A 23,346-nucleotide genomic window follows, 5' to 3' on the forward strand; every position below is an offset into this window, starting at 1 on the left:
TTCCGATACAACATTTCTATACAATTCTGTGACTCAGTCCCAGGAAAAGTGCTGAGAAAACCACTCATTTGCAAAGTGGAACACTAAGATAGCCTCCTGTTAAACTAACATTGTCATTAAAGACAAGGATAAAAGTAATCTAAAATGTTACACTCAGGTCAATTTTGGCCACCCATTGTGCTACACCCTTTTAGAGTGGGGTGGTGGGGTGGTTCTTTTGTCTGGTTCGTGGCCAGGGAGGGACGGGGGGAAAACCTCCCTCCCTGTACACTGCAATGCAGTTGAGAATTGGTTTAGGTAGGAAAAATCCGTATGAGACTACAAATATAGTGTGACCCTCCACAAAAGGTGTTAGCGCTGTAGCAAGATAAGTGAACAAGAAATGATGTTGAAGTGAAACAGGTTTGGACTTGGCTGGTTTCTGGATGGAAGACTGTTTGGTAACTGTCTGTTTAATGCCTTTAGAGATTCCAGAATAATAGCTGTCATTTGCACTTACTGATGAAATGTTGGTCAGTTAATTTCTGATCCAACAAAGGATGGTAGCTATGCTTTCACACATAGTATAGTAGTAGTAGTAGTAGTAAAATAACCTTCAGTGTATTCAATAACGGGCCTTTGAGCCTTTCTATGAATGTTGCCACACTCAGATTAATAATTGACACTTTCTTTCTTTCTTTCTTTCTTTCTTTCTTTCTTTCTTTCTTTCTTTCTTTCTTTCTTTCTTTTTATTTTTAAAACCCACAATAACTTTCAGGTCTGTTGTAAATATTGATTAGATGAAGATCATAAAGTACTTTGTACATTGTTTTAAAGTCCAAGGCACTTTTTAATATTCTGTTTGGCAGCATGAATGAGGCATGAAAACTATGGAAGACTTCTGCCAACAATTGGACTGGGTGAAAATGATGCATTTTCCATTGCTCTATACCAAAAAATAGGATAGATGTTTATATGGTATTATGGTGATATTATTTATACATACATACATACATACATACATACATACATACATACATACATACATACTAAAAGACTTGCACTGTGCAGCATTTTACAGAGTAACATAAGCAAAAAAGCAGAACTTTGCTCCAGGTTTCTCTGCAGTCAGTATGTAGACAGTGGGGCTGACAACTGAAGAAGAGGTGGAAAAGAAACATGGGAAACAGTCAGGGAATGTGAACAAATGGAGCTCTGTGTTTGGAAGGTGCAGCCAGTTTGAACCTGGGTCGTCCCTAGTGTGGGCTCACAGTGTGCCAGAATGGGGAGAACATGGGATGCCTCCTGATAGGAACAGAAAGGAGATGCCATGGTTATCATGGGGAAAAACAGCTTCCCCCCCACCAACTGCTTCAGAAAGATGCCAATTATGGATGGAATATAACACAGCAATTCTCATTTTGCATGAGTGGCACTCTCTTAAGCAAATAATCCCACTGATGTCAATGTGACTTCAGAGTGCTTCTCAACTTAACCAATTAGAATATTTATTGTGTCACGCCTCTGTGCTACAGGAGCTAGCTTCACCTCATTTCATATGAATATTGCATTACTTCTTGGCTTGTCGGTACGAAATTATTGCACATCAGCTACAACTATAGCTGTCTGCCATCTCCAGTCTTGGGGATTTGCAAGCAATCTCAGCCTTGCAAAATGTGGGCTGTGCTAAGTAGCCTTTTTCTAAACTTCCCATCTGCTTTTGAAATCTACCAGATCCATCCCCTCCCCAAAAGCTGATTTTTAAAAATGAATTGCATGTATAATACATTTTCCATTCCGTTTCCCAATGGAAAATGTATTTTACCCTCTGTCAAATAGAAAATGAGTCCTGTGCAGTATAGGTAACAAGATTAATGAGCCTCGGCACTTATTTCTTAAGTGTATTTTAAAGGCAAGCAGTAACTTTTAGTCCAAGGGAAGTTTCCATTCCCTTTATTACATTTTTGCATTTGATTTTGTTTGGCAGCTTAAGACAGCAACTTTACATAAAATGGAAGATAGGCTAAGATTGCATGAATTCCTATTTCCATGTTATTGCATTCCTAATAAATCATTTGTGGCGAAAAAATTGGGTTCTCTCATCAGCATGATTTGAAACAGACAGCAGTTTATTTATGGTCAATTTCTGAGGGTATATACATTGTTCATCAAGAGTCTCCTCTGCTCTCCCTCTGTGCTCCTTTCATTTGATTTTAGATTTTGATTATGAATGGAGCTATAAAAGCAATCTTCTAAAGCTCATCAACACTAAAACTCTTTGTCCTGGCATCCAAGATCTCATCCATCATGTAGAAATCTATGGACAACTGTGGGCATGAACTTGCTGAAAGTATTATGTTTGTGTTTACAAAGTCTTATGCAAAAAGCAATTTTTGGCAAAAGGTCCAGGATGCAATGTGTCGCTGAAAGATGATCAAATGATCCAGAAATCTGCCAGTAGACATCTATCTTCCAGCAGGTTTACACGTCTTTGTTGTGGATTATTTTACTGCTGGTGGATGCAAGAGGCTCCAGACTACTGCAACCTCATATGTGAATATACCATTTGATGCTGTGATTATGACCAACCCAGACAACATGGTCCTGTACAAGGAACTGAGACAGACTGAAAAGCCTTACTGCTGATCTGACCACCAGGCATTCTAAATTAGGTCAGATATCAATAGGTATAAAAAGAAAATGCTATCAGTTTTCACCTGTGGAACAGGCCTGGAAATGAGCTCTGAGCCCTACAGAAGAGTTTCTTATGAATCACCCTTGAAGTATTTCTATGAAACATAGAAATTGCCTTATAACAAGTCCAAATGGCTCAGTATTGTCTATACTGACCGGCAGAAGTGATGGGGTCTCTCCCAAGGCTACCCAGAGGCCCTCGGGATTGAAACCAAGACTTTTTGCTTGCAAAACAGATGTTCTCCTGAGCTATGGTCCTTCTCTGAGTGAATTATTAGTGGATGACACATAGATTCCTGTGCTAGAGTTCACACAGTGCTATATTAGCAGTTCATACATCTACTTGTGCAAGAGATTGTGTAATATATCACACTACCTATGTTGAACAAGCAGATGCACATCAGAGTTTTGGTCTTCTTGCCCTATCCTGTTGCCAGCGTGTAAAGTTGCCCTCATGGGAGTGGAAGACACCTTCCACATGTGGTAGGTCATTTCCAGACTGCTGTGCTCATTCCTAGATACAGATTTTGCAAAACACTACTATATTCTCTCATTATCTGCTAAAACCATTTGAGTATGTGTAACATGTTTAAAATAACGAAAATACAAATATTATGGCTGATAATTATTCTATATAACAACTAACCATCATCCTTTCCTTTCTTTTTGAAACACACTTTCTGATGTTTTCTGCTGTCGCCTTCCCTAACATTGTATTGATTTATTTAACACATTTTTATCCTGTTCTTCAGCCAAAAACAGGGACCTGGAGCAGCTTACAAATGAAAATGAAAAGACAGTCCCTGGCCTAAGGCTTAATGCAGACTTACAAAGATGCTCGTAAGTTTGTTCAGATGCACAGCTCTGCCCTCACAAAGCATAGGAGCAAACTCCCTAAAAAGTTCTCCACTTCTTATGGATGGAGCTTCTGAAATATGAACCATCAGTAACAACTTTGCTCAGGTTGCAACCATTTATGCTTCACATAAACAGCTCTTAAATCAAAACCTTCTCCCAATAGAAATGCAACCAGTCAAGGTCACTTCATCAAGCGCTTGGCTTGTGCATTTGTTTCCTCTTAGGATACTAGTCATCTTTTTCAGTTTTGTTTTTCCAGTACATGCTGCATATTTTCTTACGGGTTTGCAGAGCGGAGCCTCACATTACCTTTAATAATAGGGGACTGTTTGTGTAGCAAAATGTACATCAAGAATGAAATGAAAATGGGGGAGACTTTGAACAATTTAGTACTATGTTGCCTAGCTGTTAAAATAATTGTTGCTGATTCTTTTGTAAACTAGCTGCTGTTATACAACATATCACAGAAGTGATTGTTTTTTTAATCACTCCTAAAGCTTACAGAAACGTTATCTATGTAGACACCTGAAATCTGAGTTATATAGCTAGGTTAACCTGGTGTTAACGCACCTTTTTGCTGGCTGCTCAAATAGTTAATAAAAGACTAGAAATCTGTCCAGTGACTTGGAAATATTATGGACTGGAAAACTGAGGGGCATGAACACCCAATCTTTCCAAATGGAGCACAGTGATAAAACTCTTTTAAAAAAATCAAAAAAATGGAATGGTGATACTTTGCATACTTTAAAAAAGTTCCTTTTGTTGTCTCTGTTTCAGCCATCATGTTTAATGAATCAGGTTGGGTCATACATAGCCTAGAAGACAGTATGTTATTTATTGAATTTACTGTATTTCCTGCTGTTTGTCCAAAAGGAGCCCAGGGTGGCAAACAATAAGTGATTAGCAATTAGCACATGGATTCCTAAAAAGGGTTGGGAAGCAGGGTTCTAGTCTGACTCCAACAAAATTTCAGAGTGTTCTGCCCTGACTATAACTTCAGAGAATAAAAACCTTATCACACAAAATGGGGGGGGGGGAATCCCTCCCTTGGAGATGTGTTTTGGAGGTGAAATGGATGGGGAGCAGGAATGGAACACACAGAATCTTTTTCTGTTTAGTGAGTGGAAATCCTTCCCCACAAATGTCTCCTCAGCACCAACTTTGCTAAGTTAGGACAAAAGCGAAACAGCTCCCTTACTCTACGTCAGTTGATTGTGGTGGCTGGTAAGATTTTTACTTGGTAGGGCTGCAAGTTTTAACTTTACAATATTTATTTATTTTTTCAGCCCATGAAATTTATGCACTGCTCAAAGTGGTTTACAAAAGGAATGAAACAATACAATTATGAGCAAGAACCATTAAACATTCAAAAAATTAAAACCAGGACTTGCACACCACTTATTTAGGAAAATGTGCCATTAAACATATGCAGAATTCTATTGTCCTCTCACTAAACAAAATATCAATCATTCTCTGCACATCTATGGACAGAGGAGGAGATTTTGCTTAAGAAGATCCAAGTATGATATTCAGACTCCATAGCTCTTATTTAGAAATCAAGCCATATCATATGGCATATGTTTTTCAATTTCTGTATTGATTACACCTAACATCCATTGCCAAAAAAGCTAAACAAGCACAAAATGCTTTAAAAATAGAAGAAGTAAGTAACACTTGCTTCCAGGTGCTTGCAGTTTTCCTTGCCCCTAAAGTAAATGTAACTTTTCATTTTCCAAAACATTTTCCACCCTTTAAATTTGAATCAAGTATTCCAACCAACAGAGTAAACAATGATTGCTTCATTTGAGCCAGGGCACATCAGAGCGCATCAGAATGTATTTACAGTGCATGGCTCAGTCATGAAAATGTGATGTAATAATATATGTTCGTGTGCAGAGTATATCACACTGAAGTAATCATAATCAACCTCTTTTGTCTGAGATTAGGAAGAATATCTTCAAGGTTTGATGAAGGATGTAGAATCAATCAGAGTGACACCCAGACAGGCATAGAGCCCAAACTTTTCATTTTACAAATTCACTGGGGGGCGGCGGAAACAAGCAAGAAATAAGAGCAAGAACATTTTGCTCAGTTCTGCAGTCCATAGGCTTGCCATACATCTGAAAAATTCTGGACATGTATGGAAATCAGATGTCTAAAATGGTGGCTGGCAGGAAATTTTTGAATTTTAAGAGATGTCCGGAATTTCCTGCATGTATGGAAACCCAGGTATTTTTTGGTTTTCTGTTTGTGTGTATGTGTGTGCCACCAAAGCTTTCTGTCTTGCTTCAGCCACTATCTGCTTCCCTTTTGGCCCTGTCCTCTGCCTCCTGGCACGTCTGCTTGGCCCACTGCTCTGGCTCCACCCACCATATTGCCACTGCCTTTGGAGGCAAGAGAGAGTGATGGATGAACGCAGGCATGGGTGAGGCAAAGCATTCGGCAGGGAGAGAGCACCTCTCTCTCTCTGGGTTCTGGGGATGGAAATCTCCCCTCTTTGATGGGGGTCATCTCCCCTCCTTGACGGCCTCTTTGGTCCTTCTCCCCCGAAGGTCTCTGGATCTCTTCCCCAGCTTTGCACCCCTGCATTCTGGGTTCGCTGCTCCAGCAAAGCCTTTGTGCTCCATCCCTTGTACATGGGGTGGGGGCTGCAGCCTAGGGCTGGGCGCAGGGCTCTGCTGAGGCCAGGGCTGTTTTTTGCTGCCCTTCTGGGCTGCCTCACAGCAGCAGCAGGAAGAGGGAGTCAACACTTTCTCCACCCACAGCTGAGTTTGAGGCAGGATAATATTTGAAGCCCTTCACAATACATCTGTTTGTGAGGCGCGATATATAAATAACCGACAGGATGGTGGGCAGGTCGTCTAACCCTATGCATATGTACTGCTGTGTTCACTGGGGCCTATTCCTATGCAAGTGTGAACAGGACTGCAACCTAAAGATGGTTTTTAGAAAGCTGATGAGCTCATCCAAGTCTGCTATCTTTTCACAATGTTTTATTGTACAAGATCTCACAAAACTAAATGCAGCCCATTAACCTTGTATGGTCACCAGTTGCAGATGGCATGGTGGGGCAGAGGCAGTGGAAATGTATCAGCAGAACCAATCTGGCACTCCTGCCAATGTGTTTGCACTGTATCACCCTCACTGCCTAAGCAGCAGTAACTCACCTTCTGCATGGTCAGGTAATTGCCTCTGCACCACCACACCATCTGCTACTGGTGGTGACTAGCAGGGTTTGACATACTCCCTTGCTGTCTGCCTGGGTTATCTAGCTCTTGGTAAGTCTCAGTATATGGTTGATTACCTGCATTTAGCCTTTGTGGGTCAGGCTATGCAGCCCCGCATGAACAACTTTCTGTAATTGTAGACTCTAGAACTATAGAGCCCCGTGCAATGTGTGCAACTGAATGCACAATCTAGAGAAGCAAAATGCAAAAACTAGATAAATGCAGTAAATGCACACTTCTTCTTCTTCTTCTTCTTCTTCTTCTTCTTCTTCTTCTTCTTCTTCTTCTTCTTCTTCTTCTTCTTCTTGTTAAAAAGCAGCTATCATGCAATTTCTTTGTTGCAAGCCTAACTCTTTCCATTGTTTGGGAACAAAACATTGCACTTCTGGCATAGGATCAAGATTAGCTCTACTTCGGCACTATATAAACCTAGGCGTTCTTGATTCACATGAAACACCCTGAGGGAGTTTTGTACAATTGGTTTTGCGCAACTAGTGAATTACAGCTTCATAAGTGACATCACAAATGTGGATTTCATTATTTTTGTATATACAATCGACAGTGGCTACCTTGAAAAAATAGATAGCTAATCAATTGACTACTTTAGCAGTTCTAAAAATAAGTGGCTAAGCCTTAGGCTACTACATACCGAGAGCCTGTAAGTTCAAGGACTAGATAAAGAAGCTGCCATTTTTATTCTGAATGTTAATCTTCAAACATAGCCCATCCCCCTGCACAGTTTGTTATTGTCAGAAACACTGTTATGTATATTGTGAAGTAAAAATAAGCCAAGATGGGGAATGTTTTAGACCAAGGTAATAGAACTGTACGAGAACAGAATAGAGATGTTTTAATCATGCTTGCTGCTGATCTTTATATGTATATGTATATAAAATTATTAATCTGAGTAGTTAGGGGGGAAATGACACAATGACAGTTAATTATAAGTAATCCTGCAGCACTTCAACACAGACTAATAAGAACAGAGAGCTCTGCCAGCAGTTGGTTATATCCTCAAGGGGGAAAAGTGATTTATTTTATTTTTTGCCTAAAATAATTTCACTTGCTTCAGATTCAAAACTGAAGTATAATTTGCTTAGTAAATATATCAGATGATTGGTCTCTAGTACTTAGAAAATCAAGAATGTAAGAAAGGAACTGGTTGCTTAGATCTAAATGCCTGTGGAGGTTTTTCAAGAATCGAAGTTGGGAAAGAGACTTATCCATGTCTTGCTTTATTCAAATAACCACAGCAGCTGAATAAAAACCCTGCCCCTTCTCAGAGGACTGTGCCCATGCCATCATGTGGGATGAGGGACTGGTCACCATTTAATTTCCACAATACAAGCAGAAGGTTCATGGATCTTCTTGGACTCCATTTGTAAAGAGACAGATCAGACCCTTGTGCTTCCTCATATTATCTATAACAGAGGTGGGCAGAAAGTAGAACAGATTCTACTGGCAGATCTCTGGGTGATTTGCAGTAGGTTTACAAAGATTTCTGACTCCCAATGATTTGACAATAGCAATAAATGAAAAAGGGCTCCGACTCAAATTTTGCTGTTGAAATTAAGGATGCTTAGGAAGATGAACCCAGTCTGGGTTTGTGGGTGACAGAAATGCAAGCTGTGTTCTGTTACTGAAACCAAACTCCCTGGGCTAAGCATTGCTCAGAGTTATCCATTTCTTAATTCTAAGTTTATGCCTGCTCCATGAACCACTATGCTTCACTAAAACCTGGCTGATGATCTTGGGATTCTAGCTAAAACCTGAAGGCAATCATGTAAGATAGCAGTCTGATCACTCCTATTCTCTAATTCTTAGAGAATTCAAAGAAAAGGTGTTCATCCAAGGAGGAGGTCTCTTGCTATCTAAGAGCTGGTAAAAGGATTTGTGGAGCTTTGTGTATATTCTTTAGTGGATTTTAGTCTTACTAATCACAGGAACAATGCTTTATTAATTACCACTCCTTTGTGAGAAGTTGAGCACTGTTAATCCCCACAGAGCCAGAAGAGGAGAGGGCTTGCATAGCACCTTGAGGCTTCTATACAACGTTGGTCAGACTTTCTGAATTTGGCTCCTTTTTTATCTCCTCCTAACCTAATATTAGTAATCTGCTGCATAAATAAGCATGTGGAGATACTCATCTTCAGTTGCATCCAGCCTGCTACTGCATGCAAGCATCATATAAATTGGAGGTAAACAGCAAGAGGAGTATTAGAAGAGAGAGATCACAGGACACATCTGATTCTTTATTAAAATAGCAAATCAGGAAGGAATCATCAGCAGAATAAAAAAAAAGCTCTTCCTGAGATTATTTAACCCAAAATCAGTTTGGGTTCATAAGGGCACTGGAGGTGCAGTCATCTCCACTAATTCAAAGGAAATCAGGAAGGGTCCTCTGTCAGATGGATATGGGAAGCAAGTCCCCACATGCTGTAGAACCTTATTCCCCCTCCCCATGTAATTTGTGCCCTCCATTAGGTCTCCTATAGACCCCAGTTTGAGTATCACTGGCTGTAATGATCCAAAGATGTTTGAATTCCACTCTTGCATATTTCCCTCATAAAGATCATCCTGACTTCCTAACAATTAATGCTTGTCTTCACAGTACCATGGACAGCTCCCAAACACACGTTCTGTGTTCTTTCTCTTAATCCATGTACTTAGGAGGCGATCATTGAATCCCAACCTAAAAGCTTTATTCTACATGTTATTAAATTAGTGGTGAGATTCCCGTATTGCAAGTGGCTGGACTAGATGACCCTCAGGATCCCCCCTACAATTCTACGATTCTATGGGTGTATGATTCTATTTTTAAGAAATACTAGTTAATTTTTTTAAAAAATAAAAACAACCTTTTTGAAGCATTGGGCATCCCTATTTATTAAATTATTGTATTAGTGCTCAGATATTCATGCAAAGGCAAGCCTGCCCAATCTGCAAGACATCAAGCCAAATAAATATAGTTCAACAGCAGTAGAACTGCCCAGACTAGCAGGAGAAACATGGTGTTTATGAAGCTGTCATGCATGGCTGGTGTGCTGTGCTTGACTTCATGGGTTTCAGACTGTGCAGGTCTGATGTAAATATTTTAAATACCATTTTCTTATATGATCCATATAATTCCAAAGTCAGCTGTGCCTACCCTCTTATATCAGCCATTCCCTCTTTCCATAACAGATTTGAGTTTTCAATGCAAGGTTATTCTGACTGCTCTATCTAAAATTGTCACACAAAGGCACATGTAGGGAGCCTGGTTTACAATTATACAATTGCTGGCAATTTCAGTATTAGACTCCAAAAGGCCTTCAAAACTAGAAAAGATTAAATTGCACTGCTGTCAAGAAGTCTGCATAATCAGGGTCATGAAATGCTATGCAGAAAACTCTTTGGAAGAATTATATTAGAATTTTAGGGTTGGTTCACACATACACATGATTGGCATGTGTGGATGAGCTATCAGATTAAGCTCTATTTTCAATATAAGCTCACATCATGAGAATCCCACCTTTTTCTGTTTAGTTAATTCAGACACACCAGTTGAATCATCAAGGGCTGAGTACTCAAGTGACCAGAAACCAAGTTTATGTACATGCATATAGGAATCTTGCACTGCCTTTGAAAAAGAAAACAAGTTTCTAGACCTTCTGGTTTATGGAGAAGGTTTTAAAGTCTGCTAATGTCTTGGAAGTAAAAAAAAAATTAAAAAATTCTCCTGAACCATAACTTGCTTTTCAGGGACAGTCTTGTCAGAACAGGCATAAGGCATCAAGGATGAGACAGGGAATCCCAATGATTCCCTTACAGCACAGGGAGTGGCTGTAAAACACCTGTCCTTTTCCCTTTCAGTTTGAAGAAGTAGGGTTGACCTCATTTCCCTCTTTGTCTTTGCACTGCAATCAACAGACTCTGTTGCCACTGATTGAAATGTTGATCTAATCCTCAGTTGTGCCACTCCACCATGCTTGTGAGGAAGGAGGTTTCCTGCCTTTTCTTTTTGATTAAAAGCACCACTTGCATGTTTATGCAAATGAAAGTTATTTTGAAAAACAAACCCTCTCAAACATCTTTTTAAAAACTTTGGAAAAAGTTCTCTGGGCTGGGAGCATAGATTCAAAACATCACAGGCACCCCTCATTCTGAATTTTATACCACAAAGTTTCCCATTGAATTGGCAAATGGCAAAACTCATTTTCCCTAGTGGTGTTGCCAGTACCCATAATTAGCTTGGTATGTATAATTTAATTTATTTGGCTCGTAACGCTCAGCTATTATGTTCCCAGACACATCTTCTCTGATATTAAAACAGATTATGTGCATTTAGACCAAGAGAATTAGAGTGGTGATACTCTTTAATGTTAACCACTTATTCTCAATTAAGCCTTCAGTAAGCTTTCAGTAATTGCTGTGAATACATGTCAGGATCACTCAGATAAGCAGCTTTTTGTTGGGTGAGTATCCTGACTATTTGGGCTGCCATACATCCAGAATTTCTAGGACATAGTTGTAAGCAGTGTCTGGATGGAAAACCTGAAGCAAAACTAAAAAAAGCTCAACAACTTTTGTGTCCAGACATCCACTTTTTGAAATATGGCAACTCTATATTTGGTTAAATCAATAAACTCTTTCATTCCTGGGAACATTTTTATGGGGTCAGAGTTGACTTTCCAAACAGCAAACCACCATGCATGATGCTACTAAAAGTGGATGCAGAGCAGGTGAAAATAAAGCAGTTTCCAGAGATCTTCAGTTACATCATTAATGTTCCATCATGCACCATGCACAATGTCAGGTTCAAAAACTAGTTTCTGAGGTTGATAATGATTTTTAATTTTGTCTCCATTCATAATGGAGCCCTGCTTTGAAATAGGTGAGCTGTGGGTCATGTGAAGCTGGTTCAACTTCTCCAGGGAACTTCTCCGGGGAACTTCCAATTTTTCTTCCAATTGCTCTTCCTTCCCTTGCCTACCGCCAGCACCACTGTGGTCAAACTTTATAATGCTTCTTCATGCATCCTTAAATATGGTATGAACTATGAATCACTGGATGTAAATAAATCTGGTGGTACTTGCAGGCATCCATGTTTATGCACAATATTGATAAGAAAGCATGAGGAGAGGAAGTGGAACTGCAAAAGCCAGAAGAAGCTGTAGCAATGATTGCTTTGGTGAGAGAGGCCAGGAATGTGGTTGGCCCTTCTGACAATGGATACCAATGTCCTGGAGCAGCTTACATGATGCAATATTATTCCATTTTATCAGAACAGTAATAAATCAGAGGAAGAATATACTTGAGAAGTAAATCTGAGCTTGACAACAGGTAGCATGCAGCCACCCTCTCTAGCTGTATGTTCAAGACTCCAATCAGGAAAGGTTAATAGCTTGTGAATTTCTTTGCCAGGCTTCTCTTGTTTTGCATGGCAGGTACAATTCCTGCCCTCTTAAAATGGTTGAATAATTGGGGAGGGGAAATACATTGCTTTAGGCTGCACTTTACTAATATTTCATTTCCTCCATTCCCCAGCATCTTTGATACATAGCCCATCAGGGAGACAGTGTTGACCACTGTACTTTCTAATTGTCCTTTTCAAGTGTTGTAATACTTGCTATATATTAAAAACAAACAAACTCATAGCAATAGGCTTCCCAAATATTTATCTCTCTTCTCTTGTCACTGATAACTCAAGTTTTGACTCATAACCTTGTAATACAACCTTTTTTGTTACGTCAACACTCTTTACTGGCAAATCACCCACCAGTAAAGGTGTGGTATGGTAGGGTGGAAAGCCAACAACAGGTGGAGCCAGAGTCGATGGTAGACAGAGCCAGAGACAATGAGAGGCAGAGCCAATTAAATCCAGCTTTGCTCTTGTCATCCTCCTTGGTGAATTCTGCAAGGGCAACACTGAGACCAAGGAGAAGCAAGCTGACAATGCCATCCTTTTGGAATGGACATAGATAGGAAGGCAGGCAGGCAGCTGGCTGAGGCTGGTGGGGCTGTGTCTGATTTGGATCAACCTCCACTGGTAGAAGGACAAGCCAGTGTGATATCATGGGTAAATAATGTTTAGTTGGCAGAATACTTCTGTGCTTTAAATATATAGCCAAGAAAACATGTATACTTAGCTTTCTATGAGGACTGGCCCTTACATGAAGCAGAGTAAAGATACCCCCTTGAGTGACAGATGCAGTGAGTGGTGGCAAGGTGTTGGAGCAACGTGTGCCAGGTGGAGGACACTGTCCCATCACCAGTGCTGAACTAAGATTTAACTGCCAGTCCAGTCAGCTTCTCTTCATAGAATGGAGTTGGGAAGGATGCCATGCTGCCTCAGGCACCAAAAGTCTTGGGCCAACTTTGCTTCCAACCACGTCTAACATTATTCTTTGCAAGTCAGCTACTACATCAGCTATAGGAGGAGCAAGGTAGTATTCAAAGCACCGGCATAGTGGAAGATTACTTAGAAGTTCCTTTGTGTGCACTGTAGCTAGGTTTTCATCCAAGTGCATGTAAAAGTGTGTGTGTGTGTGTGGAGGGGAGGCCTTTATCTTCCTAAGCCAGAGAAATCATTATGAAATAATGTATTTTCTCTCCCTACACAAATATGCGGTGAAGTATAGTAATATAACACTTGCAGAAGTTTGGGCTGCAGTTTTCTCCTCTAACAAACTTCCTAATAGAAATAGCATTGGGATTCACCTCCACAACCACTTGCCTCTCAGTATCTCTGTCTTTCCATCCCCAAATAAAGTAGCTGCGATTGGCTTGTGAAATAAATGTTCTGTTTACTTGCACAGAAGTGGAAAAAAAGCAGCAGCTTTATGCCCTAATCTTGCTTTGCCTGATATTTTGGGTGCGATAGAACCTATTTGGTAACCAGTGTGGTACCTGCAGATAATGAGGAGCCTGATTGGACTGGGAAACATCTCCATAGCATCCGCATTCAGTCATTATCTGATCCACCACCACTAGTAATAGTCTAGCTAAATATTCTGTCTATCTGCATTTTTTCATATTCTCTGGGGATCTGCTGACCTATCCTATCTTGAAAAGTTGTTGTTGCCACAAAATGAGGTGCTTTCTTTTCTTTCTTGCTTCTTCATTATTTCATTCTGTTTTTGCTGGGGTTTCTCTCTGCGTCTCTCCTCCTCCCCCACTACACAGGAATATTATTAAATGGAATGTTTTGTTAATCAATCTGTGCTCAAGCTGCCAGGCAAGGAGATAATACCCTGTGTAAACCATGGATGAATGACTTCCTGCCTATCTCCTCTGCTCTTCTAATTGCACATGACAACACTCAGAGGGGCCCCTGTGAATCTCTGGCACTGACAGAGCAGAGGAGACACCAGCTTCCCCTTGCTACTCTCTGTTCATTAGCATTGATGCTGCTGAGCAACCATCCCTAGGGATGAGATGGGGAGTTCTTTATTCCTTTCCTTTTCTAGGCCTCCTAAACCAGCACAGGAGCTCCGATCTAAAAATATATCTATGATAACTAAGAAAACAGCTGGTTGACCAATACACAACAATACTTTTAAAACAAGGCCTTTCTGTAGGTATTTTCATGCCCAGCACAACAGCTCTCCTTGAGTAGTTTCATGCCCCCAGCTGATACCTCTCCATTCTTGCTGACCCCTCTGTAGCATGTACCACCATCTGGGCCATTATATTGCATAGTCCTTTGGGATTTTAGACCTATTATTGCTTGGCTGTTTGCTTCCACTACTAGAATAGTTAACACAAGAGAAATTAGGTAATAAAAGAGTACAGAGTTTCTGTGGTTGAGATATGCCGGTATAAATAATGGTGTGTGTTCTCTTAGGCTCAAGGATTGTCTTAACCATTCCTATCCAGACAGAGGTCTGATGGGAATAACAAGATTTTGCTTCTAATTAGATGTGTTTCAGATAGGAGAGTCAGTTGTGTTCCTTCCTGTCTTCTTGCCATAAAACACAGTCCCAAGTGTTTTGCAATTGTCTACAGCCAGAGAACAACAAAGCAGCATTTGCAGATCAAGTTAATCACCTTGAAGTCCAATGGATTGCAGTGGGAAAATTAAGCAAACCACTTGTATTGAAATCAATGAGACTTTAAAGTCCATAATGTTTACTGGATCACACCCAACAGTTCTGGAGCAAATTGAAATGGCATAAAAGAGACGTGTTCCCTCTGGAATATGCAAATATATTTATTTTGCTCACTCTTGTGTCTGACCATATGTTTTTGCGGGATTTTCTGGTAGTCAAAATGTCTGCAAAGTCTGTAAACAGAGGCAATCATGAAGTGAACATACACTGCAGACAAGGATCCTTCCTTCAACAATTTTTTTGGGGGGAGGGATTTTGTGTCACCAGCTTCTGTTCATTTCTAGAGTTATCTCCCCATCACCACCTAAGAGACTATAGACAAGTACTAAAATTTTATGGAAAAGATTTAATTTTAAATTTGATTGTAGACTTATCCCAGTAATGCTATGTTTATGTGTTATTATTTATTGGACCTCCTCCAGAAACCATTCTGTACGCCTAGGGTGATGAACTCCACAAAATAAACATGCAGCAGGAAATAATTAAAGCAAATATTTCAGGAACCAGCCGCATGCTCAAGAGGTGCTTGTTCAAACTTTTCCAGGTATGTCAGCAAATAATTATTTCCAACCAGAAATGAACCAGGAGTATTTCTTTCAAAATGAGCTGGTATTTGTAATGAGTCAGGCTGACTGCTTCTAAGACAGGAAAAGGAAGAAGACAGTGACCCTATGTATTAGTTATAAAATGGGAGCTTTCCATATTGCTTGTTATAATCCAAGGGGGTTTTGTGAGAAGAATCATCACAGTGATACATTTGTTAAATACACGGTGCTAAATTCAGACTTCCTTTGCCTTTTGAGATTCAGCTTGTGTGCTCTCCTAGAGGCTCTTCAAAAGAACCGAAGATACAGCAGCAGGCTTTCTATGCCCATGGGACACAAGCAAAAAAAAGGGAGCACCCCTTGTCTGCCTGGTTTAGTATAGGACTTGCTTGAGCAAATGGCTTTGTGCCCAGCTTTCTTGGAACTATCAGTTGAGCAGCAGGGTTGCCAAAATGATGCACAATAACAAGCTCCAATCTACATAACACCTGGCCTATACAAACCAGGTCATTATGAATTTGATCCAAGCTGTCATTCACGTTGCTTTGTTATTCCCATACAGGTTTGCACTACTCATCCATGAAAGGGAATCGTCTTTTAGCATTTCCATTCTCACTTCCAGGTGCCATCCTCCTTTACCTGAGCATCACATAGGAGGACTTGCAAGATCCATTTAAGCAACAGGGACAGCGATGAAAAGAAGAAGCATCTGAATGCTAGATGAGGCAGGAGGATAGCTGGAGGAATCCTGTGGGTTCAAACTCCTGCTTCTCACTGCTTGCACCAGGTTAGACATTCCTTTTTCTTTCACTGATACTCTGCTTTGCAATTCTAATCCCCCAAATGCCTTTGATGAACTTTGGAAGGAATGCGCATCTTAAATATTTACTCAAGGAGTATATCTTTAAAATACAGTAGATCAGTAGATTATATAGCATAGAACAGGAAGATGCAATAACAGTATGTGGTCCATCAAGCTCCTCCCCGTCCCCCAAATCCATACAGATTCTCACTGCCATCTTGTGGCATCCAATCTGCACAACAACCATTCCATATAAACTCTTTTCCTGGGTGAAAAGAGTTTGCTGGGTTTTCCTGATGCACACAACAGGTTTTTATGTTGCATAGGCATTGTGTACAAAAAATGGAAATTTGTTAAACTTGTCTGCCTATTCAGATGGCTCAGTTTAGGTAAACATGGTGGACGTTTTGTGTAGGGAGTCACCTACCACCACCACCACATGTGTCTTTCTCCTCTGGGCAGTGGCAGGAATAGATAGTTCTATACAATGTACCTTCCACATCCACCTCAATGTATTCTGAGATCTGCAACTGCTGTTCTTGCTCTTCTGGCCCAAAATCGGTGTCTGAGGTGAGGCATGGAATCGATTTTGCAGCTGCAGTGACACAACATTACTTCTGACAGTCCTGCTTCTGAGTGTCATGTTCCTCCAGGGGTTCGTCTTCTGCAGTGGGCAATCTCCCTTTCCTTAGGGGCACCCCACCTGTGTTGTTGTTCCAGGGCAGTCCATTCTGCTGTATTTAGAACTTCCTTCTCTTGCCCAGTAGCTCAAAGTGTGTACAGGCGGGCCTCAAGTTACTGTACCTTCTCTTCTACTTGCTGCAGGTGTAGTTTTGCACATTCTCAGGCAGGAAGGCAAATGTGGCACAAGTGCTGGAGGTCACTTGCCATCCATGTTTCTTGGTTCTATGTACGCTGTGAGACAGCACTCTTGGCCTCCCCTTCAAAATGCTGTCACAAAGGCTCCTGTTTACAAGTCTGGTCACAAGCTCCCAGAGGCTGCAATCAGCTAAATAGAACTGATAAGCTTCATCAGATAAGCTTTGGTTGGCAAGAAGTCACAAACTTTGGCCTGGCAAATTCTTGCCAGAAGTTATTCCAGTAACATGTGGTAACTTTACCTGTTTGCCGTCTGATCCCTAAACCTGTTAGTTCAGTTTAAAGGAATGAAATCTCAAGCAGGCATGCTTTAGGACAGCACACTACCTGGGTTGAATCCAGGAATCTTGTGAGTGAAGTTGTGCTCATGGAAACTCCTAGCCTTGGAAGGAGAGGGGAGGAAGTCATCAGCAAGTTGCCACTCAGAACTTGCTGAGAGATAGAGGACTTATGGAGAAATGGTATGGGAATCTGCAGTGGAAAGCAGTCATTGGTAAAAATGTCCTTTCCTCTCTCTGCCAGTAACAGTCTCTGTGCGATTACGAGGCTTTTGGCAAATGGAAGGAGCTCTTCCATTCATGAAAGGTATCCTCTGAATCCCAGCCAAGGCACTATTTGGGTTCAATTGCGGCTCCTGGGGGCTGCAGCTGTTCACATTTTTAGACCTTTTCACTTTGTTCTTGCCTCGTTTTTTGTGCATAGTTGACACTCAGGTCATTCACTCTACTTGGAGAATCTGAAAGTGCAATGTAGTTTGAAGTCTACAGTGGGCTAGAAGCAGGAGGGGAACACCTATTAGCCTAGATTTGGCTTTAGAGAAGTGACAGCCTTGGAGATTTCTGTGTTGCTACAGTTTTACAAGAGCTTGTGTGCTAATCCCTTCAGGACTGCAGCATTTATCACCTACCACATAGGTGTTAAGCACTGCTTTCTAGGGGAATTAGTGCTTCCTCTTTCGGCTGCTTTTCCACTGAAAAATAAGCAAGGAAAAATGATGGCCCACAGAAGGAAAGCTAGGGAATAATCTTTTGTCTTTTTGTTTGTAGATTCTTCTTCTGGAAGACATAGCTCACCGGGGTTTAATGTCACTTCTAGCTGGTAAGCTCAAAGAAAGAGTCATTCTTCAGAGGTATTGCTGCCACTTCAGAATGTGAATGAAAGTAGGTCCCTTTCCTCTTCCTGGGTAAACAGACTGTTTCCAAAAGAGGGCATATCATGATCAACAAAGCTTTGTTTATAAAATGGTGGTTGTCCTGCTCTATCTGGGGTTGCCCCCTCCCAAAATCCTAGCTCCAGCTTTGTCACTTGTGGTTTAGGAGGCCTGCTTCATAAGGTGTGCCTCTCATCAGCTTAGACTGCTGCACCAGCTGTGACTTCTCCAGAGGTGGCCTGGCTACTAACTTCTGAATTCACTGCTGTCTTTGAAGACAGTAATGTAGGAAATGGGGCAGGAGCCAGTCATTGGCGGAGGAACGGGAGTGCAGAGGGAGCGGTCTGCCCCCGGCACCCTATTCCAGTAGGGTGCCATCGCAGCGGCCCCCCCTGGACTACGGGTGGTGCGCCATGCCCTCGCGGGCGCCATACCACACCCCCAGGATGTACGCCATGCCCCAAGAGGGCGCCAGCCACCCCCCGCCTGCTCACTGCCCCCAGTAGCGGAGCATGCAGCTTCGCCACTGGAGCAGGCACCCATTAACTAGTATTTACAAATACAGCACATCATAACAGATTTATTAAGATTATTTGCTGTACTAAGAAAGCAATCCAATGGTACAGTCTGCCAGGATGAGCAGTTTAAGATGCAACAGATCTTCCAAGAGACACCAATGTCACTTGCTCATCCCAGTTTAGTGAGAGCTCAAGCAGTGTATGTCCCCCAACCAGGGTATACTGGAAGTGGGATGTGGCAGGGAACAAGAGAGGCAGGACTTGGGCTAGATTTTAATCCTGTTCAGCTCAGTCATATGACCTGGCAACCAAGCGTACAACGCTGTTTTAAATGCTTGCTTTTCTTCTGCTGGGCTTTGGGTTTGGTGGGCTGCTGCTGCTGTATGGCATTTGTATCTCATGTAACTTTATGCCAGCTTCTTGTACATAGGAGTGTGTTCCCTCAGAAAAGCATAAGATCTGAAGTATTAATTTCAAAAAGTGACAGGTCCAAAGTAAATTTAGGAGAAATCTATAAAATAATTACAGAACTGGAATCATCACAACAAATCTATTGATCAAAATGGGATGCAGATATGTCTAGCAACATATCTCAGTGAAATATGGACATAGATCTGGGAAAAAATGTTTTCAAACTTTGTAGGATCTTAAAGTAAAATTTCTGTAAAATCATGACTTGTTGGTATCTGACTCCAGCTAGACTGACTAAAATATATCCAACAATAAATGATCAATGCTCAAGATTCAGAAAAGTCCAAACACAAACATTTATTACATAATTTCAGAATGGCCAAGTTTTAAAATTATTTTGGGAGTCAGTATCAAGAGAAATAAATAATTTCCTAGGTCAATATCTTCCAATAGTAGTATACTTTAAAATATCTCTTAAGAGTCTTGTTCCACCCCACCCTCCTTTGTGGAGATCCCATTGGAGAGAAGGGAAAAGCAAAGCAGCAATAACAAAAACCCCCAAAGAGCTTTACAAACAGATCCTTCTGCAGTGCTAAGAAATGGAGATGCTGCAGTCCAACTGTTCCTGGTGCTCAGCGGATGTGTTGATTCATTGCCCCAAGTCAATCTCTGCTACCCCAAATACAGATAAAGAAGCTGAACACCAAAACACATTGCAAAGCGATCACCCTAATCAATCCAAGCCCACTCCTATGGTGCCCACAATTTACATGGAATAGCTTCATTTAGGTGCACCCTTAGCCACACTTGCTTGGAAATAAATAGTGACTGGATTTCACTTGTGTATAAACTTGCATATCAAAAGGGTATAAATGTGAAGTGGCTTTTCAAAAGAAAGATGTTGTCGCTGCCTGTAGTAGGACAGGCATAGGAATAAAGGAAGCCTTTAAACCAAGTCAGACAATTGGTCCATCTAGATTGTCAGACTGGTAAGAGCTTTCCAAGCCTCTTTCCCAGCCTCCCACCCAGAGGTGATGACAATAGAATATTGCACCTTTTGCATGTAAACCATGAGCTCTACCACTGACTTACCACCCCTTCCTTTAATATGTTGCACACTGCAGCTTAGTTTCATCTTGCCTGGCATCTCTAGTTACAAAAAAACACATACCCCAAGTTAGGTAGTAGGCAATGTGAAAACCTTCTTCCTGAAATACTGGAATGTTGCTGCTGCTGCTAGTCCTTGTAGTCGCTACTGGTGTGGATAAACAAACAAACAGACTGGCCTTGAATAAGGCAGCTTCTGATGTTCTTAATAGCAGCTTAATCTGCAGCTGGTGAAGTTTCTAAAACCATAAATATCTGCTCTACCCAGTCTTCGTTCATAAAAGAGATCACTAGAGGCTTATTTACTGATTTTATATTATTTAACAAAACATTTATACCAACAGCTGGAATTTTAAAAAAATCAAGCCGTTATTATTCCCCCCCCTCAATATTTGGGTTAGTTACAATTATGAAGCTGGCCCATAATGCAGCTCTCCACAGCAAGCCACCCCTTTGCCTCAGATGCTTTGAGCTATAGCTATCTCTTTGCCTCTTTGTTCTTTTCTCCAAACTAGTTTCTTAAGAACATATAAATCTGCCTTATGTTGAGTCAGATCCTTGTTCCATATAGCTCAATATTGTCTACACTGACAGGCAGTAGTTTTCTATGAGATTTTGGGTGGGTTCTCACCCAGCCGTACCTCAAGATGCTGGGGATTAAATTAGGGACCTTCTGTTTGCAAATAAGGTGCTTTACTAGTTAGCTACAGCCCTTATCCATGCACAGACCATTAAATTCTAGGAACAGCAGCTAGTGAGGATGGGTGAGAAAGGATGAGTCAGGGGTCAGCAAGCTTTTTCAGCAGGGGGCCAGTCTACTGTCCCTCAGACCTTGTGGGGGGCCGGACTATATTTTGAAAAAAAAAAAAGAATGAATATCTATGCCCCACAAATAACCCAGAGATGCATTTTAAATACTCATGTAAAAACATGCTGATTCCTGGACTGTCCGTGGGCCAGATTTAGAAGGCGATTGGGCCGGATCCAGCCCCGGGCCTTAGTTTGCCTACCTATGTTCAAAAGGGTTTCACATTTCAGCAATTATCTCTGTAAGGTCCTCCAACCTTTGCTGCTACAGAGGAAACATGAACAGCCATCCTAGTAATTTGCTTAACAAGAGATAATAGACAGCGGCATTCATCATAACTCTATTGTCACCTTCTGATGTCTACACATCAACCTGCCATTAAAGCTGCAGGGGCAGTTCAAAAGTTGACAGTCCCTTTTGGATGATTCACACTGAAAGGGACAGTGATCACCAAACTACCCTCCTTGCCCTTTCCACCCCGACAACTTCAGAGGCAAATGTGACAGTAGCCTCCATAAACTGTTGTACATCCACTGTCAACAAAGCTCTTTCTACATTATTTAACAAACCGCAAAATAATCCATGAAAGATAAATTGGTTTCCTTCTTAGGAAAAAAAGAACGAAAAAAGAACAACCACATCTTTACCTTGTAGACACCAATTAACAATCTGTAAGATTCAAAAGTGGAGAAGGAAAAATTGCTTGCTTCATTGACTTCAAAAACAAAAAGTGTTTTGACTCCATCTGGAACACAATAATCATAAATTACTACAAAGTGGAACCTGAGGGGAAAACATGACTTCTTCAAAATCAAAGTACAAAACAAGGCAAACAATGGGAAAGCAGAAAATATTTTTTAAAAGCAGGGTGGGGGGAAGCCAACAGAATTCTTCAAAGGAAGAGAGTAATGTATAAAATTCAAACCATATTCAACTTGATATATCAGTGACTTACTTATCTTAATAACTGAATACCTGAGACCTGAACATTCTCCAAGTAGGGTTCTCAACCGTTCAGAATAAAACAAAACAGACAAACAAAAATACAGTCTTGTCTTTCAACAGCAACATAATCTGTGCAAATCGGCAGGCATGCTTAAATTTAGGGGGAGCCACCCGAGTGTGTGTATGTGCTTGGTTTCGGGAGGGTGTCTGTCATGAATAATCTACTTGAGTGTTCTCTTAACAGCTGGAACAAAAAGTACAAAACAGTTCATTTTCAGGTGTAAAGCTGGTGATACTGGTCATCACGTGGCCATCGCTGTATTAATTATTGCTTTTGTTTTTAATTTAATGGGGGGAGGGATGCACAACACCAGTGCCCATTCAGTGAGTGACATGCATGTGAGAGGCTGTGACCAGATCCATGCACTGACATACGACATGGATAAATCATCCAAGAAAATCATGCATCAAAGTTGTGAAAAAGGGAAAAGCCATAAAAAGCAAGGTATTGAAAAGCTGAAAACTTTTGTGTACTTTGTGTTGTTTTTAATGGCTACTGTTGCCTGTTTCACAACTTTAATGCATTATCTTCTTGGATGCTTTATCTGTGTTATATAGGACATTAAATCTGTATGCATGGATCTGGTCACAGTCTTCCGCAAGCATCTACTGGAATATGGGAGTTGATTGCTCCTAATGTTCTTGTGTACACAGGGTGTTTGAGCAGAAAGGGACTTGAAAGAGTTTCAGCCAAATGTGCTTACAAAGTCTCCTTGTGATCAGGACTCCAATAATGCTGGATGTGCTTATAAGCCAGGGTAGCTCAGTTGGTTAGAGCATGGTGCTGATAACACCAAGGTTGCAGGTTTGATCCCCATATGAGACAGCTGCATATTCCTGCATTGCAGGTTGCAGGTTTGATCCCCATATGAGACAGCTGCATATTCCTGCATTGCAGGGGTTTAAACTAGATGATCTTCAGGGTTCCTTCCAGCTCTATGATTCTAAGCCTCCTTTATTGGCCTGGAGAGGCACCCCCACTCCTCTTTCCCGATTTTAACCCTCATGCGTTTGTTTTGCATGAATATGGCTAGGCGTACTTGGTGGTGGGTAATAACACTCTTTAACCTGTGTAGTGTTGACACACTCAGTTATGACATCATTCACGCAACTAGTTTATCTTCCTGAATATGATACATAAATCATCTGCTGTCCCTTAAACAGGATCACTATGGAAAGCGACTGATCTAGTTGATTGTACACCCATGGTATTGTCAGAACACATAGTTTCTTAGTTTTTAGCACTCTTAAGCAAGACCTTTTCTTATTCTTA

At 41.0% G+C, this 23,346-nt stretch overlaps 1 protein-coding gene across 7 annotated transcripts in view; it reads left to right on the plus strand.

Annotated features, from left to right (window-relative positions):
• Positions 1-23,346, plus strand: part of THSD7B (thrombospondin type 1 domain containing 7B) — a 528,234-nt gene that overhangs the window by 136,306 nt on the left and 368,582 nt on the right. For 6 of the 7 annotated variants that reach the window (XM_081928487.1, XM_081928486.1, XM_081928485.1 and 3 more), the window contains 3 exons: positions 15,271-15,392; positions 16,016-16,180; positions 18,121-18,172. The gene's annotated coding sequence lies outside the window, so the exon portion shown is untranslated. The remainder of the gene's footprint in view (positions 1-15,270; positions 15,393-16,015; positions 16,181-18,120; positions 18,173-23,346) is intronic. The other variant, XM_081928483.1, reaches the window with a different exon arrangement.

This window comes from Podarcis melisellensis (genome assembly GCF_964234715.1).
Source record: "Podarcis melisellensis genome assembly, chromosome: 1".
NCBI lineage: Eukaryota > Metazoa > Chordata > Lepidosauria > Squamata > Lacertidae > Podarcis > Podarcis melisellensis.